At 43.5% G+C, this 10,209-nt stretch overlaps 1 pseudogene; it reads right to left on the bottom strand.

Moving 5' to 3' along the window:
- Window positions 1–8,246: 8,246 nt before the first annotated feature.
- LOC113277925 lies at window positions 8,247–9,806 on the bottom strand (annotated as a pseudogene).
- Between the last annotated feature and the right edge of the window lie 403 nt (window positions 9,807–10,209).

Consider the following 10,209-nt stretch of genomic DNA (forward strand, 5'->3'; position numbering starts at 1 on the left):
ATCATGTACAAGAAATCCTTCCTCGGACCGTTACTACGTTGCTTATCTCGAAAAGAGGGGCACCGAATTCTAAATGACATCCATTATGGGGACGTAGGGAATCATAGCGGTATGAGATCACTAGCCGACAAAGCCAAAATGCAAGGATATTACTGGCCCACGATGATACAGGATGCCGCAAGAATGTCCCGACGATGCGAAGAATGTCAGCGTTTCGCCAAAAAGATACACGCGCCAGCAACAATGTTGAATTCTGTAGATATCCCGTGGCCATTCGCAAAATGGGGCATAGATATCGTCGGGACTTTCATCGAAGGATCAGGGAAAAGGCGATTTTTGATAGTAGCCACGGACTACTTCAGTAAATGGGTGGAAGCTAAAGCCTTAGCCAGGATCAGAGACGTGGATGTGTTTACTTTCATATTCCAGAACATCATCTGCAGTTTCGGCATACCAGCAGAAATCGTATCCGATAATGGTAAGCAATTACAAGGGAAAAACATAGACATGCTCTTCGATGCTTTCAAAATAAGGAAGAACAAATCCACCCCTATATACCCTCAAAGCAACGGACAAGCGGAAGCCACCAACAAGACCCTCGCCCTTATCCTCAAAAAACAATTAGACGAACATAAGGGGCGGTGGTGTGAACAGTTGCATAATGTGTTATGGGCATACAGAACAACAAGAAGATCTGCCACCGGGGAATCCCCGTTTCTCCTCACTTATGGAGATGAAGCAGTCATCCCTACAGAGATACTCATGCCAACCACAAAGACCGAAGCGTGGGAGAAAAATCTCACAACAGACATGATGTTAGATAGATTGGACGACCTAGAAGAAAGAAGGGAAACGGCATTGCAGAAGATGGAAAATTACCAACGAAGACTTGCAAGGGAGTACAACAAAAAGGTAAAGCTTCGGAATTTTGTAGAGGGACAGTATGTGTTGAGAACAATCTCACAGTATCAACGAGAGAAGAGATGGGGAAAGTTAGCACCTATGTGGGGAGGACCTTTTATAATACACGACATTGCAGGAAGCGGTTCCTACTACCTTCGTAATATGAAAGGCGAAGTCCTCCGACATCCTTGGAATGCTAAGTGGCTCAAACCATACTTCCCATAGAGGCAACGCAGCCTTGCAACTGCGTGAAGGGTACCAGAAGAAGAAGGGAGCGTGACCACTCTACATGTTTCTATCTCTGGACGAGGAATTGCAGGCCTCAACCTATCAATCAAACAAGCTTTCTATATATCAACTAAACCTATCAACAATATTGGGGAAAGTAGTTAATCTACAATCTCTCAGGGCTCCCCCGTCAGTGTCCATAAGTGTAAGACCAGGGGGAAGGCACCCAGCAGAAAGAGATACCCAACCAATCTTAAGGCAACGGGTCGATGGAATGGTTGTATGTAAAAAAAATTTTAACCCCATATCCTAGAACGTTACCTCGGCCCCCACCGTCTGGGAATCCTCTGGCCAAGGGTTCTCCAGTAGGGTGACAGGTCTCAAGCCGATCACGAAGGTACCTCCCTTCGGGATCGCACCCAAACACTTAAAATCCTCTTTTATTTTTAGTCTTTCATCACAATGCTTAAAATAAAAACAAACCAACATTGCAGGTATATCAAGAAAAGGATCCATTTCATAAAGGATGATTACAAAAAGTGGAAGGCCAATTCAAGGAAGAATACACATCAAAAAATATTCCTTTTACATGATACTAGCAAAAAATATTCTTTTTACATGATTACAAAAAGTAGAAGGATAATGATGTTGCGGTCTCTACAAAATGCTGCGGTCTCTACCTAGATGATGTCGCCCCATCAGCAGGATTGTTCCGAATACTTGAAGGGACGCTCCCACCAGATGAGGGTCCCGAGGAGCCAGGCAAGGCAGCAGGAACTGGACGACGCGGATAGTTCTTCACAAGACCATGCTCGTTATTTAGGCCAAGTTCTATCTTCTCTAGCATCTTGTTCGTCTCCTCAGCCAATTGACACCGAGCCTTGTGCTTAATAACTGTCGTCCGCTATTGGGATTGGGATAACAATGAAGATAGACGATTCACTTCTTTAGAAGCAGCACCGACGGCCTCCTCGCGGGTTGCCGCTAAACTCTTGAAATGATTGGTCTGTTCTTCCTGCTGCGCTAAGGAAGATTGAGCCTTTTCAAGTTTTTCATTTATAACGCGAAGTTGTCCCTCGAGCTCTGAAAAAGACAACACCAGGGAGTTAGCACAGAAAAGACACAATCACACTCGATGGAATAGGGTTATACCTTCGACACAAGCCGAAGCTTCTTCATACTCATTAACAAACGCATCTCGCGCTTCATCAAGATGGTCATACTCCGCGGATAATTTCTTATAATCTAGTTGAAGGTTGGTGAGAGTAAATTGTCTGGCATCTAATTCTACCTGCTTCATCGAATCCATGTGACGAAGGTGGTCGACTTCTTTGTTTATCTCTGATACCCCCTTGCTCAATCTGTACATACACACTTCAAGATTTCTCTCAGACTCAGCCTGACGAGCTACTTCAGCGCGGGACGCGGCAAGGGCCTTGCTTATAGCACCGGCTTCGGCACGGGTATTGTCCCTTTCTCTGGCAAGACACAACATGCTATCCTCAACTCCTGGAAAAGGGAGGGATCGAGCCTTTTGTAATTCCTCTTCCATAAGTTGTATCCTAGACTCCAACAAGGAAGTACGCTCACGGGATTCCCGCAGATTCTCACGTGTCCACAACAGTGTACCGTTGAATAAAGCACGGTCATGGCTATACAGATTCTGCATATCGACCATCTGAACATGCCTTGCGCGCCATACCTCAGCCCGAGCGTCCCACTTTTTGGCTTCGCTTTTAATTTTCTCAACAAGCTCTTTGATACGGGATTTCTGTCGTGCCCTTTCATTGCGGAGCCATATCAGCTCGGGGATGCCACCCACTGAAGATAGGGTGGGGAGACTCAGAAAAAACACCATAAGTAATGAAGGAATTATGACACATTGCGAGGGAAAAAGAGGAAAAAGAGCCAAACCTGTGAAAGCTGAAACTTGGCCGCGAGTTTGCTCTAACTCGGCGCGAAAGACTGCAAGCTCTGAACGAAGACCAGCCTCCGCTTCACCCAGCTTTTCTTTCTCTTTTAGGCTTTTCTTCATCTCTTCAATTTCCACCTCAGCCGCAGATAATTCCTTTTCTCTGTGACGAAGCTTAGCCTCGAGCTTCAGAGATTTCGCTTTGAAGAACTGATACAGCACGTGGTTACAATGCTCACTCCTCATCATCTACACATCAAGACGACAAACATTATTTTACCGAAGAATTCGATCGTCACGAAGAAATATGTACGAAAATTTACCTCCAAGACACGCTGCTGAGGAAAGCCATATTGATACCCGTCGGCTATGGCCATCATATCCGCAACGGAAGAAGGAGGCTCCGACACAAGGATAGCTTCGGGAACACTCAAATTTCTTCCCCAGGCCTCAGATACCCGCGCCTTGGAAGACATTTCCATCATACGACGGGTATATGCATCAGAATCCTTTTCACCAGTAACAACCGGGGCGGTATGAGGGACAAATAGCAGATCCTTTTTCTTGAGCCAATCCATTATGGTGTCCTCACCCTCAGATGTCGGCGAATGAGGAAGATCCGCGGCAGGCGAACCAATCACCGACTTCCCCTTTTCTGATACGGCCCCTTCAGCACAAATGTCGGCACCAACATGCGCACCATGCTCCTTCGCGCCACCATCCGGAACAACAGCGTCTTCGTTATCAGCACATCCCAATCATCATTGGGGGAAAGTAGAGAGAAGTACTCAGGAAAATCGAGGGCATTGTCGAAGAACTCCCATGTGGAATACATCCGGTCAAAAGAAAACTCTTGAGAATGGGTGGGGAGAGTATCCGCAGCATCACCAGCAGGGGCATAAATATCACCAATAACACCGCCATCAGCTACCACGACGTTATTTCTCCCTTCATCACCACCATGACCCGCACAGACCTATTCTTCGACATTGAGAGGGGAAGTATCGGTACGTTCCTCCCCATCTGTAATCTCCTCATCCTCAGCAAACTCTTCGTTCACCGGACTGGCAACTTCTTCATGAGCCTCAGCCTCACCCATCACAATGGTAGAAGACTGCTTCGGCTTAATCTTTTTCTTCTTCGACACCTGAAAACCAACACCATAAAAAGAATTATTTTTCCCCGAACAGTTGAATTTCTAAAGAAGGAGAAGCGCAGCTAGAATCTGCGTACCTGGGCAATCGAGGCACTCCTCGGTGGAAGTATAGCACCAGAACCTTCCTCCTCGTCTCCCTCAACGACGTCAAGGGCATAAGGAAAATTCATACCTGCGATGTTTAAACGCCAGGGACAGAAATCTCCATAACGAGCAGGAGGAGATTCACGTGGCCTGCTACTCTCAGTAGGACGCCAACCGCGTGGACCGGGAATCCAACCGTACGCCCAAGGACCAACAACTTCGATAACGGTAGCGTGCCACTCGTAGTCATGGTCGCGCTTGATCCTCTCGCGTGCCGGAAAAAGTTTCCGCTGACTAGACCCCTCCGTGCTGGGAACATACTTCAGCTTGGCATAGCTGACCTCATTTAACAGACGAATTTCTCCCCGAGGAGCAGCGAGATTCCGAAGGCTAACACTCCACGGCTTACGGTTCCTACTATTGACGTAATCACCGAAGGAGTTATTGAAATTCGCAGGAGTATACCATTCCTTCTCCGAGGGATTGGGAACGTAACAAGTCATTGTCGTCTCCCCCTTACTCCGCAGATAGCACTCCCTCAGTGCACGAAGATAAATCCCCGATAGTTGCGATACAGAACGGCTATGAGTATTGGTGGAAGAGCCTTCACGACTAGCAAGCACATCATAGTAGAAGGAATCACCTGACTTGTACAACGGCAGCATAAGACCAGCTTTGAACGCTCCAACCGTAGTCAACAAATGAAATTCATCGAACTCATACTTTGCGATAAGCTCATAAGTAATATCATCCTCAGGGGCATAGAAACGAACCTCGAAGGCTTGAAGCTCATGTTTTTCCTTAAATATTTAGAGATCAATATGCTTGAACGTTACTTTTTTCTTGCTGACCGAAACGCTGCGTATCAATGGGGCAGCCTCATCCTCCTCGGCGGGACCGGATGAACTAATGAAAGCCTCGAAAGCCTTTATCTTCAAAGAAGGATTTTTTGGAAGATTCAGCCCTCGGAACACCACCTTTGGTATTCTTCCCTTTAAAAGAAGTTATAGGAGGTGGCGACAGATGATGCTCGGGCACTACAGAATGTAGAGGAGGAACATCAAAAGCGACAGCACGAGTCGGTGCCTGCGTACTCCTAACATCATCACGAGGACGAGACACCGCGCGATCGACAACTTTTCGAGATCCAGAAGGATTCGTCGAAGGAACCTCTTCCCTAGAAGATGAGTCCTTCGCCCCAGAAGAAACTCGATTTCTACGAACATCATCTTGAGACTCTCTACGCGGAGGAGATCTCGATAGACCAGAACCAGGAGTCTGATAAGGAAGCCGCGGACGGTCAGACATGGCTGCGAAAATAATAATCATAAACAAGTCAAAAACAAACACAAGGACATCACAAGATCAAAAAAAAACCACATAAATAGCAATCCACACACGATAACGCAGAAACCCTAAAATTAGCATACATGCTCGAAACTCCCTAAACCCTAAAATAGCAATCCTTGATTTAAGACGAAGAACAGGGGCAAACTAGCATGCAAGCATTAAAAGAAGTTCTTCATCACAAACAAGGGAAAACAGTAGCAGAAAATTTAAAAATCAACATAGCGTGAAACAGTGGAAACAAAGAAAAACTTACCAGCAAAAACAGCAGCAGAAAGAACAAATCAGAAATAAAGAGGAGGCAGGTGTGATTAATGCTAAGGCGAAGAGAATTTAAGGACTGAAGAATGAAAACTGACAGAGAATTTAAATGAAGACTGATAGAGAATTTAAGGGCTGAAGAACAAGGAATGAAAAGCAAGGAATGAAGACGGAGAGAATGAAATTAATTTTTCTCTCTTCCTTAATATACTCGAAAGAAAGAGGAGGAAGTTAAGAGAGGAATGGGAAACGTGCCCATTAAATGAGCAGTTAATGCACGAATAAAGAAACATGCCCAAGTATCTAGGAGAAGTTATTAGGAGAGAGGAAGAATATGTAACGACTGTTTTCTTCGATGCTCCCGCTAAACACTCAAGCCCGAAGAAAAGGGGAAAATTGTGTGCACATATTTCATCATCAAACATGTGTATATAGGAACATACGTGGAGAGCATGCGGACAAAGTCATCAAAGCATGATGACGTGTGCCCACAGCTAAGACGCTCATCCCGCCGACGTTGGATCTTTGCCCAAATAAATCTAAGGGCAGAAGTTAAAAAGACGTATCGGTATCACGATGTACTACGGAGCACCAGATAACTCACGAAGAGTTACTTTATCTCATCCCCAAAAGAAGCCAAGATCAACGGTGGAGAGAAAATGAACTGACATGGATGTGACAGGGGCAGAAGACACTTGCCTGACACGAGCAGGCACCTCAACTACCCGCATTAAACACTCTGAGCAACATACGTGTCGATCAACCCGTGGAACGAACGAAGAAGACTCTGCCTGATGAAGTAATAAACGAATACCCCCGCGGGAAGGACACAGAACACAAGAAGATAAGGTTCCAACGGTCCTCAGAGATGGGTCCCACACTCTAACCCTATAAATACCCCCTCTCCACCAAGAGTGATGGGATCGGAAAGGGAAGGAAGAGAAGGAGAGAGAAGAATTTTGAGCGTAAGTTAGTCCTTTACAATAGAAAGACATGTAAACTCAAAAGTCATTCGACTACTCCTGTAATCGTCAAGTATATAGTGAAAGAACAAACCCCGTGGACGTAGGCCTTAGTGCTGAACCACGTAAACCTCGGTCTTGTTTATATTTCAGCACTTTACGTTTGCCTAAAACCCCATGAATCTTTATTTTTATGTTTTGTTTTCTTTGTTTTTACTTATATCCCGTGCGCAAACGCCCGCACGGAGTTAGATGAGGCTGTGATAAACCCGAGAGTTTTGAGCCAAGGAATCGACACTATGATATCATCATTACAAATCATTCTAAATTACGATGTTTGGTTGTGAGCATTCCGATATCTTCGTGATTTGTGTGTTCACATTCAACATGTTCTTGATCAAATTTGAAAGATGTATGGTTGAATTTTCTAAGGACTCCGAAGGGGTAAAACGATGTTGGAACTTGGAAGCCGAATATTCTGAGCTTAGACGATGTCAATGAAGGAAAATAGGGAGAGCATGATTCATGGTAACAAGAAAAGAGATTCTGCTGGTAGTGGCGATCATCTTCAACCATGAGCCAGAACCTCCACTATTGTCCTGGTACTTGTGTTTGCATAGGCGTGACGGGAAATAATGAAAAAGACTAGTCGTTTGTTCACATTTGCAAAGTTCCACCACTCTCAGTTTTCGAGCTATCCAACTTTGATTTCTATTAGTTGACTTAGACGACTGTTGACCAAATGACTGGGACATAAGTTGCAAGACTTGACTATATTGCAACATCTGTCCTCAGGCTCCTCAACATAACATACGTTCATTCTAAACATGCACATTAAAAATTCAATCATTTTTCTGGGAGACGGCACAAAAATCTTCCTACAAACTTTCCACTCACAAATGGATGAGACGTCTTTCAAATAAAAACAAACAAAAAGAAGTCCTATTTCAGATGTTCTAAAACTTAAATTTGCACCAAATATTATCCGAGAATAAAGAAGAATCAGAAAGGAGAGTGAAGATAGAAATGGGGAATACATAAATCATTTTTTTTTTCTGCAAATCCAAAATGGCCATGATTATTGTTATCAAGGGTACCAAATTAAGTGAGGGTGTACCAAAACTATAACAAGACAAAACAGATTTTCATATAAGACAAAACAGTTTTTGTCTTGGCTTGGTACATCCTCACTAAACCTGGCACCCCATTAACAGCCTTGTGATTTTCTCCGTTGTTGAACTTCAATATAACCTTTTTGTTATGCAGGGGGTAGACAGATAGCATTTTGGAGAGCACTGAAGGGTATAATCAAGATATATGCTCATATTTACTTTTTTTTAATACAAATTTTTGTTTAGACATATTTCCACCTATATGCCTTGGCGTAATGAGTTTCACAATCAGTCATAAATTCTTTCCCATGCAATTTACATCACCTTCACAAAAATGAAGTGCAACAGCCACTATACTGACGTACAGTTATGATATCGAGAAGGTTGAGGAAGAAGTTGATGGGTTTTGCAAATTCCGAGGAGAAGAAAGGAAAGGTTTCGGTGGAATCACCAAGACTTCAACACTTCCTTCCAACATTCCCAACACTTCACTCACTGAAGGACGATTCAGTGGATTCATTTGTATGCACCACAGACCCACTATGATCATCTTTCTTATAGCATCCTCCCTTTCTTCAGTCAGTATCCCATCAAGACCAAGATCTTGGTCCTGAATAAGACGGTCGTAAATCCAGTCTGGAAAATACATTTGTGAAGAATGGTCCATCCCACTTTCACATCAAAGTTTTTTCTACTCCCAACCATTTGTAACACCATCATTCCATAGCTGTACACGTCTGACTTGTTAGATGTGTCCCAAAGTTTCCACTGAACACTTCTGGAGCTATGTAACCAGCAGTCCCTCTAACTCCCAACACCGATACGCAAGTGCTCTCCTTAAAAGGACAACGCTTGGCTAGTCCAAAATCCGATATCTTCGGACGAAACTCCTCATCCAAGAGAATGTTATGAGGTTTTATGTCGAAATGTAGAATTCGTGTGGTACAACCACGGTGTAAGTACTCGAGTCCACGGGCAATTCCAATTGCAACATGGAATAATATTTCCAATCCTACGATAAGACCACTTGGTTCTGATGATGCTAGATCTTTGCCGTAAATGAATCTGTCAAGTAAACCATTAGGCATAAATTCATATATAAGAGCTTTTTGGTTATGTTTACCATAATAAAAACCTATTAGCGTAACAATGTTAACATGAGAAGTCCTACTAATGCTTGCAACCTCATTGATGAAGTCTTCCCCAGTGTCATCCCTATTTGGTTTGCTGAGTAGAACCTTCACCGCAACCAGACGACCATCATGAAGCCTTCCTTTGAAGACAGAACCATACCCTCCTTCTCCAAGCTTTTCTTCGAAGTAGTTAGTCATTTTCTCCACATCCATATAACTATATCTCTTTGGAGCTAAAGCTCCATGAGTTTTTAAGAAAGACTCAACATTTTGATCATTCTTATTTATGATGACATTCCAAAACCTAGGGGGTTTCCTTTTCAAGCAATGGATCAGCATGACAATAGATAGAACCAGTACCACCGTAGCGAATGCGGCCCCTGCACCTGTAAATGAAAGGTGATGTTAAATAAATGAGTTGTTGAGAGATACAACCAGTTCATCCATGAGATCAATATTATGAATACCTATTAAGATCTTTTTCCTTCTTCTATTAGACTTTGGAGCTGCACCTGCATAGCCATGGAAAACAAGATTAGTCCCAGGAAGTTTAAGCTTTACAGCATGCACTACAATTGCTGTTTTCGCACAATGCACCTGTTATCAACTTACCATGATATATGCAGCTTTTCTGACTACCCATCAAGACAAAAACATACAAATTTAATATTCTCAAAACCGCAATGTCCACCGCTTCGTTGGCATGCATTGCAGTCAGCACTTACTGATGAATTCCATGTCAAAACAAAACCCGCTTTTAGCAAGGACACACACTTCTCTGAACTAGAATTCACAATTTTGAATTCCTCTTGGTTACGGATGATTGTTGCATAAGAAGTAAGAGTCTTATTTGAATTTTCCGCACAAGTGATAGGATATACAAGAATATTCGGTAGGAACCAAACTACAATTATAGAAGAAATATAGATCAATATGGTGTGGGTTGATTGAAAAAGGAGAACCAACAACGGTGAAGTTCCGACAAGGAATTGGACAACTTGGTTCATCATAAAATGCAGCAGCATTAGTCACTGAAAGCGACTGGTTTGTGTAAGAGATGCCGCGTATAAGGTAATCTTGGCCGGATAGATGAAGAATAGGAATTTTATGA

The sequence above is a fragment of the Papaver somniferum genome, chromosome 5, assembly GCF_003573695.1.
Source record: "Papaver somniferum cultivar HN1 chromosome 5, ASM357369v1, whole genome shotgun sequence".
In the NCBI taxonomy this organism is placed as follows: Eukaryota; Viridiplantae; Streptophyta; class Magnoliopsida; order Ranunculales; family Papaveraceae; genus Papaver; species Papaver somniferum.